At 32.5% G+C, this 10,902-nt stretch overlaps 1 pseudogene; it reads right to left on the bottom strand.

Moving 5' to 3' along the window:
* Positions 1-1,438: 1,438 nt before the first annotated feature.
* Positions 1,439-8,830, bottom strand: LOC134742299 (uncharacterized; annotated as a pseudogene).
* Between the last annotated feature and the right edge of the window lie 2,072 nt (positions 8,831-10,902).

The following is a 10,902-nucleotide window of genomic DNA, read 5'->3' as shown; positions in this document are numbered from 1 at the left end:
GCTGCAAAAAATTGTGCAGAAGATATTGAAATTTCCGTTAGCAAAGTTGTCCAAAATTTAGTAGAACAGACTGATATTAATATTCAAAGAGAAGATTGTGTGACATGCCTTGAAAACTTTAATATTTTTAGAAAAGAGTTTGAAGTATACAAAAGTGATTCTAGTCTAGTTATAGAAAAAACATTAAAAAACTTTTATGAAACAAATGTTGTGTTGGAAGATAAAGACATTTTTAAATTATGTAGTGACACAATAGAACAATCAATGTGCGAAGAGTGGTACTCGGCGAGGAAGCTAAGAATTTCTTCCAGTACTAATGTACACAACATAAAAGTACGTAAAACAAAAACAGTGGAGAGACTAGCACAACAGATTTTATTTCCAAATCCAATTGATTGCTCAGCTACTCAGTATGGTAAAAATAATGAAAAGTATGCATTGGAAGAATACCAAATTTTGACAACCTGCAGAGTAATTAGACTCGGAGTGATTGTTAGCAAAGATCAGCCTTGGTTGTGCACTAGTGTAGACGGTGTAGTTGTATGCGATGAATGTGTCAGAATGTTAGTAGAAGTTAAATGTCCTATATCTTGTAAAAACCAACCTATTGTAGATTTTGATATAAAAAAATGTAACGTGCAATATTTGGAGTTTGTGAATGATGAACCAGAACTAAAAAGAAGCAAATTATATTATACCCAAATCCAAGTGCAAATGTATGTCACTGGTATGACTATATGTGATCTCTTTATATATTCACCAAAAGGTAGTTGCATAGTAAGAGTAGACAGAGACGAAGACTTTATTAAAGCAGCAATTTTAAAAAGTGAAGAATTTTACTTTGCTTATTATCTACCGCTCTTGTATTCTACAAGAACAAGCCAAAGTGAGAAAAACCAGCGTAGTTTTACAGGTAAAAATATAATTAATACAATGTTAGGTAATTAACATTTCAAATATGTAATAAAAGGTAACTATTACTGATCTCAATAAGTACAGTTAGCATCATTATTAAATATAAATGACATAAGTCAACTTCTACATTGTTTTCCTCTTCCAAGTCTTTGTGTTATGTTTTGAATTAAAGATGTTTGTGTAAAAAAGAATCACCTATTTATGTTGTTAGCTGTACTAAATACTGATTAATTATAAAATTTTAGTTAACAGAGTTAAATTATATTAATGTTTAAATGTTGTAATTGAAAATGTTTATTACTGTTTTTTTTATATGTACTTATAGGTATAGTAAAGTAGCTGAATATTGCAGTATCACACTAAGTTCAAAATTGCAATACACATTTCTAAATGTAAGTAAGGAACTTAACATTTTAATATCCTAGAATCCTAACATACCTAAATATATGACAAATGGTAGGTATGTACAGTCGAATTCATAAATATGCATACATTTCTTCACCTAATCCATTGCAATATGGTGATAAAATTTACACACATTTATGAACTTGACTGTACAGTAGACTTGTGAAGATCTTGATCAGTCCAGTGCTAGGTCATAACATACCTTAAATTGATTATCACATTTTCATAGGTCCACGGGCCCATGTTATAAATATGTGGCGTTCAATGCCTAATAATGGTTCCTTGTGCTCCATGTGCATAAGGGTCCATCAGGCATGAAAAGCAACATAACATTTACAGGTTTTATGTGTGAAATAAAAACAAATTAAAATGCAATGTTTTAATAGCTTTTTCAATAATGTACAAATACATAAGTATTGTAAAAAAAACTGTTGTTTTATTTGTTGGAAAATATAGGTGGTTGCAGGTTTACCAGTACACAACAAACATGTAAAATATCATCAATGTGATAAAATAAATTTTCAGGAATTTTATGTAAAATCTGATAAATTTTTAGTCGCTGCATTATTCTTTCAACATGAATTCTGACTCGAGCTATTTTATAAGTTGCATCTGTCTCTTCTCTTGTAAATTCACTTTTATTCTTGAGAAAAGGTGGCATAATAATAGCAATTTCTTTTCCACTTTCATCAATTACCTTTTTTATTGCCGGAAATCCCTTATCAGCCAATACAATGTCCCCATTTTCTAAGTAGTCGACTAATCCTGACTCTACTGTTATTTGTGAGTCACTTTTTCTTCCACCACTTACTTTTGACTTGAACGAAATGAAGCCTCCTGGAGTAATACCAATAAGCACTTTAGCTGTAAAACCCTTCTTATAGTGTGAGTAGCATAACACACGATTATCGACACTTGATGGTACTTCTATAGGAAACTCTGTACAATCAATAATTACTCGAGTGTTACTATACTCCGGACAGAAGCATTCTGGCATTGTCTGCTCCACAGCATTTTTGTTTGGCCAAAAAACCAAATTCGATGTATAGACCTGTACCAATAACTTCTGAGGTTATAAGAATATTAATGTTGCTTATTTTTTATATATAGTTTCCAGACCATATACTAAACCTAAAAATAATATTTTGTGTCATCCTAGGTATTTGCTTAGGTAGAAATTTAGGTATTTCTTTTTTCAATCAGCATTCTGTAAAAAAAATATTCGAGACGAAATACTTTGTTTCCCTGTAAAGGCAAAGTGGCTTCCGACGTACACACGCATTTTGTGTCATTTTCATCCACGGGTATAATGGCATTTAATAAATACCTAATATTGATCCTAAAACGCCTAAAAAAATATTAGAGTCGGTAAGTGAAGTGTTGTACTTTACAGAACATTGTTATATGTTATTCAAACAAATCTGTGTCAAATTCATCCACCGCTTTTATTTAAAAAAATAATTTTTCTAATTAACACCCTGTATCTGCCACAAAAAAAAATTCATGTTATTAAGTTTACGTCTACAATATTATAATACCACATTGAGACATCATTCATAATTTGGGTCATTTTGATCCACGGTTTTTTTACTATCTGGCAAAATAAAACTCAATTGAGCAAGAAGGGCGTGCGCGGGGAAGGGTACCTACGCGGGTGGGGTGCTTATTATACTTGCCGCAATATCAGCTGGCGACTGAGATCTTAATACTATCTCCTTTACCCTTGTTAAGACCAACCAAGAGATGGCATTATGAGCTGTCTCGCCACTTAGTTTTGCGATACAGTGTATTTATTTCATTCGGAGGCATAATTACATTGTCTTATCAATCTTACCGTAGTAGGTATATAAATATAATTAAAAATAAACTATAGGCTGCACTCCTCATACTGACCAACATTTGTGACGTTCCTAATCAAAAGGTACCACTTTCTCTGACAGGTTATTTGTATAAAGATATAATCAAATTTCGTCTTTATGGTAAACGACAAAGTGGTACCTACCTTTTGATTGAGAATGTCACAACAGCGACTTAAAAATTACTTTTGTTTCGATTTTTAGTAGACTTTTTAAGTTTATTTTAAGACGCAATTTATTGTGATTTTTGTTATGTTTAAGCGTGGCAAGCAACATTAATTACATTGATGATGATGTTCATTAAATACAATATTTTTTCATACTATACTGAACTGTCACCCTATACATGAGAATGAACAGCGCCCTCTTGACAATGATCATATATTACTGGTCAGGCTTTAATATGTGTCATAATTTAGTAAAGTCCCCTTTGTCGATTCTAAGTTTCCGAGTTACAGCAGTTTAGTGAAAGCGTTTTTTTTTAAATATAAATTAAGGGTTGAATAAAGAGGAAAGAAAATTTGATTATTTTTGCGCTACGACGCACGGTTTAGGAGATACAGCCCTATAAAGTTTTTTTTATTGTTTTTTTCTTTTTTACATTGTGTTTTTTGTATATTACTTTGGGGTTTCATAAAGGGGAACGAAAATTTAATTATTTTTGCGCTACGATGCATGGTTTAGGAGATCAAGCCCTATAAAAAAAAACTCTTTTTTTTGCGTTTCTTTTTGTATAAATTAATGGTTACATAAAGGGGACCGAAAAGTTGATTATTTTTGCGCTACGACGCACGGTTTAGGAGATACAGTCCTATATAGATTTTTTTCTTTTTCTTTTTTACGTTTCTAAATCTTAATTAAGGGCTTCTTAAGGGGAACGAAAATTTGATTATTTTTCGCTACCATGCACGGTTTAGGAGATACATCCCTAAAGTTTTTTTTGTTGTTTTTTTTTCTTTTTTTTGTCATTGCGTTTTTTGTTTACTTTGGGGTTTCATAAAAGGGAACGAAAATTTTATTATTTTTGCGCTACGACGCACGGTTTAGGAGATACAGCCCTAAAATGATTTTTCTCTCTTTTTCTTTTTTGCGTTTTTAAATCTTAATTAGGGGCTTCTTAAAGGGGAACGGATATTGATTATTTTTGCGCTGCGACGCACGGTTTAGGAGATACAGCCCCATAAAGTTTTTTTGTTATTATTTTTTTCTTTCTTTTTCTTGTGTTTTTGTATATTATTTAGGGGCTTCATAAAGGGGAACGAAAATTTTATTATTTTTGCGCTACGACGCATGGTTTAGGAGATACAGCCCTATAAAGATTTTTTTTTTAAATTTTGCGTTTTTTTAAATATAAATTATGGGTTGCATAAAGGGGAACGAAAATGTTATTGTTTTTGCGGTACCGCGCACGGTTTAGGAGATACAGCTCTATAAAGTTTTTTTCCTGGTTTTTTTTTGTTTTTTTTTTTTAAGTATTAATTACGGGTTTCTGAAAGGGGTTTTTAAAATTATTTTTGCGCTACGACGCATGGTTTAAGAGATACAGCCCTAAAAAGATTTTTTTATTGTTTTTTTTTCTTTTTTCTTTTTTACATTGTGTTTTTTGTATATTACTTTGGGGTTTCATAAAGGGGAACGAAAATTTTATTATTTTTGCGGTACCACGCACGGTTTAGGAGATACAGCTCTATAAAGTTTTTTTTCCTGGTTTTTTTTTGTTTTTTTTTTTAAAGTATTAATTACGGGTTTCTTAAAGGGGTTTTTTAAATTATTTTTGCGCTACGACGCATGGTTTAAGAGATACAGCCCTATAAAGATTTTTTTATTGTTTTTTTTTCTTTTTTTCTTTTTTACATTGTGTTTTTTGTATATTACTTTGCGGTTTCATAAAGGGGAACGAAAATTTTATTATTTTTGCGGTACCACGCACGGTTTAGGAGATACAGCTCTATAAAGTTTTTTTTCCTGGTTTTTTTTTTGTTTTTTTTTAAAGTATTAATTACGGGTTTCTTAAAGGGGTTTTTTAAATTATTTTTGCGCTACGACGCATGGTTTAAGAGATACAGCCCTATAATGTTTTTTTTTTTAATTTTGCGTTTTTTTTTAAATATAAATTATGGGTTGCATAAAGGGGAAAGAAAATTTTATTATTTTTGCGCTACGACGCATGGTTTAGGAGATACAGCCCTATAAAGATTTTTTTTTTAAATTTTGCGTTTTTTTTAAATATAAATTATGGGTTGCATAAAATGGAACGAAAATTTTATTGTTTTTGCGGTACCACGCACGGTTTAGGAGATACAGCTCTATAAAGTTTTTTTTCCTGGTTTTTTTTTTTTAAGTATTAATTACGGGTTTCTTAAAGGGGTTTTTTTAAATTATTTTTGCGCTACGACGCATGGTTTAAGAGATACAGCCCTATAATGATTTTTTTTTTTAAATTTTGCGTTTTTTTTTTAAATATAAGTTATGGGTTGCATAAAGGGGAACGAAAATTTTATTATTTTTGCGCCACCACGTACGGTTTAGGAGATATTATATCTATATATATATATATATATATATAGCTATAATAGCTCTATAAAGTTTTTTTTCCTGGTTTTTTTTTAAAGTTTTAATTAAGGGTTTCTTAAAGGGGAACGAAAATTTGATTATTTTTGTGCTACGATGCACGGTTTAGGAGATGCAGCCCTATAAAGATTTTTTTTGTTGTTTTTTTTTTTCATTGTGTTTTTTGTATATTATTTTGGGGTTCCGTAAAGGGGAACGAAAATTTTGTTCTTTTTGCGCTACCACGCACGTTTTAGGAGATATAGCTCTATAAAGGTTTTTTTTGTTTTTTTAAGTATTAATTAAGGGATCCTTAAAGGGGAACGAAAAATTGATTATTTTTGCGCTACGATGCACGATTTAGGATATGCAGCCCTATAAAGATTTTTTTTTTTGTTTTTTTTTTCATTGTGTTTTTTTGTATATTACTTTGGGGTTCCGTAAAGGGGAACGAAAATTTTATTATTTTTGCGCTACGACGCACGGTTTAGGAGATACAGCCCTAAAATGATTTTTTTTCCACTTTTTCTTTTTTGCGTTTTTCAATCTTAATTAGGGGTTTCTTAAAGGGATTTTTTTAAATTATTTTTGCGCTACGATGCACGGTGTAGGAGATACAGCCCTATAAAGTTTTTTTGTTATTTTTTTCTTTTTTTTTCATTGTGTTTTTAGTATATTACTTTGGGGCTTCATAAAGGGGAACGAAATTTTTATTATTTTTGCGCCACCACGCACGGTTTAGGAGATATTATATCTATATATATAGCTATAATAGCTCTATAAAGTTTTTTTCCTGGTTTTTTTGAAAGTTTTAATTAAGGATTTCTTAAGGGGAACGAAAATTTGATTATTTTTGTGCTACGATGCACGGTTTAGGAGATGCAGCCCTATAAAGATTTTTTCCTCTTTTTTTCTTTTTTGCGTTTTTAAATCTTAATTAGGGGCTTCTTAAAGGGGAGCGAAAATTTGATTATTTTTGCGCTACGATGCACGATATAGGAGATACAGCTAATACAGCCCTATAAAGATTTTGTTTCTTTTTTTTTTCATGGTATTTTTCATGTATTACTTTTGGGTTACATAAAGGGGAACGAAAATTTTATTATTTTTGCGCTACGACGCATGGTTTAGGAGATACAGTCCTATATATTTTTTTACAATGCATGTGCTCGAAAAGTGCGTTTCCTACGGAGCCATATCGTGCGGAAAGTACTGCTTTTCCGCACTAGTGCTTTTTGTTTTCAATTTTTTTTTACAGTACATATGGTGCTACTTTCTCGCACTAGTGCGGAAAAGAGCACTTACCGTGCATATGTCGAAAGTTTAAAGGGCCATATGTACTGTAAAACGTACGATACACGTGCGAATAGGTAATTCGCAACTCGTGTCGATTTAAAACACTCCTTTTAATAATTAAACTTATTTGCCATGACATGTTTTTTTATTTACTCGCACAATGCATAGTAAAACATTGTATGATACACGTGCGTAAAGATGATTTCCGCACTTGTTGCATAAATAGCAATTTTTTTTATCAAAGAATGAAAGAAAGTCACGGTATTAATAACCAAATTTTACTTTAGTGGTACCTTTTCCCTATCACTGTCACAAATGTATGTGGCGTTCACGTAAACGCGATATTTTTAAGATTTCCCTGCGCAATGTTGCCAGCTCGCTCGCAAATCAAACATGTACTTACAGTTCTTTTGCATAATGGTGACATTGTACAATATCTATGAGTTTTAAATAGGTAAAAGATAATTCGACGCATTCTTTGCTTGCTTGTTGCTTGTTGTTGTGTTGTTTGCGTAACTTCTTTGAATAAGTTGCGTTAATTTGGCGCACAGGCGAAGTAAACATGCGTTGCGTACGGCAAGGTCACGCCGCGGCCCCACCCTGCACGGCCTCCGTTGCCCATTCAGACCGCCCGCTAGCTTCGTTTGAACGCAAATAATATTTTTGTAATATTTGTTTATGCAGTGGATGCAAGTGACACAAATTCATACATCTTATTTATCCCGCATTTCAAATTAATAAGATGTAAACTCTAATATCTTTAATATTCTTTTGTAACGGTGACAGCCTGTTACAACAAAATAATCAAATATCTTATGAAGCTATGCCTTAATAAGACACAAAATCATTTAATGGACCTATTTAAACGATTAAATTCGACCTAAGTAATTTTTTTTAACTCTAATTTTTTTTTGTGTCATTTAGAATATTATGACATAGTATCAGATTGCAGTGGACGTAATTGACACAAACTATGTTTTCACACTAAAAACACTATCCTAAATGCAACACAGTTACATGTTTTCTCTCGAATATTTTTTTCTCCAAGATAATTCAAAATAAAAAATAATTACCACAAAATAACAAATTACTAGAAAAGCAAATTATATATATGACACAAAACAAAATGTCAGATTTACATCTTAACAAAGTATTCATAAGCGAAAACAGAATTGACTTTAATATTTTTATAACCTAGGGGTCAAAATATAGCCAGCGGTACAGGTCTAGTAGCAGCTGCTATTTCTTCAACGTATGAGCAGAATATTCTTGACACTGTTGTTCTATGAATACCGAACAAAACACTCAGTGCTGAAAATGTGACACCAAATTCCATATAACGTTGAAACCTCGATATTGCGGCATTTTCGTCAATCCGCCTTGATTTGTACTCAGGGGGAAATATCCTTGGAACATAACTGGGACTGGCTTGTTCATCAGCTTTTCAACCACTGATAAAGTGAGCACTGCAAATTCTGTCGTCCGGTTTTGGGTGCCATAGAGATCCATCGGGACTGTAACAAAATAATTCACCGTCAAAACTTTATACGATTACAACATAAATCAAATTATTGCGTATTTAAGGAAGGTATGATTTTAGAGGTTAGGATAGGTGACTTACTTTATTCTTCTTACGGCAATTATCCATTTATTGCGCTGTTCTTGTTTCCACAATGTTGTAGGAAATCTATAAAATTTGCAGTCACTATTTCTGCTAGTGTTTTCACAATTTATAACAACACAGCTTGCTGTGTAGACCATTTTTATCTTAAAAACATCGAATGTTTACTACAAAATCATACATTTGACAGGACATGCCTCCCGACGTAGTTGACTTTTTTAGCCGTAGTGAGCGCTGTGATCGTTTCGGCTTCCCTCACCACCCGCTTTGCACGGAGCGACCAGTTTATAAAACCAAAGATAGATATAACTCCGTAATAGATGGATACAGTCTAAGGAAAAAACGTGCCTCGAAAATCACGAAAATTTGATTCTCGATCAGATGGCGCCACTAGTTTTGGCCTACACTCGTATAGAGGGCGTTGACTGTTTCGTTTGTTATTTATAATTTTAACGCATACCAGTGAAAGAATATGGGTCAAAATCATATAAAAATAATTAATGCAAATAAAAAAATCATTTATCCATATTTAAATACATTTTATCGTATTTTTATAAATATTTATTTTTAGTTTTAAAGTGTGTCGACAGATGGCAGTGAATTTACTGGGGTTACAAAATTTACTATGACAGTACCGCTCTAGTATAAGTTACTCTATGATAAAACAAACAAAATAGATCAAAAACAAGTTTTGTATGAAAAACTTAAATTCGCTGTATTTTTTTAACTATGGTATCTGAAGCTACATAAACTAATTACAGACATCTAGATATACTACCTTATCCTATTGTAAAAATAATACTTATCTACATTACATTTCTAAAATAAACCTATCAAATCAATCAAATATCTCTCATCCGTTCAGCGCTACACATATTACTAATCAGTAATCACCTAAATACAAAAATAAAACGTAAAACAAATGTGACATTGAAATCGATAAAGTAAAACAACAATACTGTCAGTGGTCAAGAACAAACACAACTGGGCATTGAGGCTTATGTGTGTCAAGTATGTGCGGCGGCCGTAGGGTCGCTGCATCTGCCGGCGAACGCCGCGCCGGACGGAGGCGTCATTGTGTGGTGTGTGTGCATTCGACGAAACTTAATTGGCCCGTCGTAGCTCATAAAAACGTTGTAAAAAGCGCGAAGGTCTGGCGGTAAGGACTCGACAGAAAGAGGTCAAGTGTAATGCTCCGCGTTCTACTGACCTCATTCGGAAGCCGACGGCCACTGCCGCGCTCACTTGCCTTTCATATACGAATATGTCCTAGTTTGCCCAAGTACATCTATAGGTAATATTATAAGAAAAGGACGGATGTACACATATATAACGACGGCTGTTTTGAATCTTTCTAGCGTTCTAAAAAAATGCTAATTTACAAAAAAAAGATTTAATGTAGGTATTAATTTAATGGCTAGCCAGGAATTTAGCAATATTGTATAAATTAGATGACCATGCATATTTTGACACTATCGCCACTATCGTACTTGGCTGCCGGCCCAGATTTTATTTTATTTTATTTTTATTTTTAATTAAGGTTCACCAACAGTGTCAACAACAACTTATAGACTAACACACCTATTACATTATGATTACACTATTAAATTATGATTGCGCCACTAATAGGGAATATTACGCGAAACTGCGTAGATGGCGCCACTACCACAATCTGAGAGTCTATCGCGAAACAAGAAAATAGAAGTTTCGTTATCTAACATCTCTGTCACTTGCATAATTGAGCGATGAAGAGGCAGATAGCGAAATTTCGGATTCGCGTTTCCCGGTAGGTCCTCTGTTAACAAACCGCCTTGATGCTTCAATGTCATATTTTATTATCTCTGAAAACTTGTATCTTATTTTTATTTTATTTTGATAGGTACAATAACATAATGCAGGCAAACAACATTGTAAAACATTTCTTACATAAGCAACTTACACATTACTTACATTACGATTACAATTGTACACGACATTATCATGGAATAATTATTAAGCTAAATACTAATTTTGAATATAAAAACTTCTGTTATTAAAGTATATAAAGGAATATATACATATAGAAAGAATATAGTATAAGTTACTCTATGGTTTACTAAAAAGGCTAGTGCTGCACTCTGGTGGCAGAACATTGCAGTAATATCCCCTATTGCAGGCGAACACAGCATGCATTAGTATTTTACTCTAAACATTTTAATAAGATAAGAAGATTGTAAGAAGAATTACCATTATGCTTAATAACTAGATACAAACCGGCCA

This window comes from Cydia strobilella, chromosome 6 (genome assembly GCF_947568885.1).
Source record: "Cydia strobilella chromosome 6, ilCydStro3.1, whole genome shotgun sequence".
Lineage (NCBI taxonomy): Eukaryota > Metazoa > Arthropoda > Insecta > Lepidoptera > Tortricidae > Cydia > Cydia strobilella.
The sequence above is the reverse complement of the archived record's forward strand: the minus strand, read 5'-3'. Positions and strand labels throughout refer to the sequence as shown.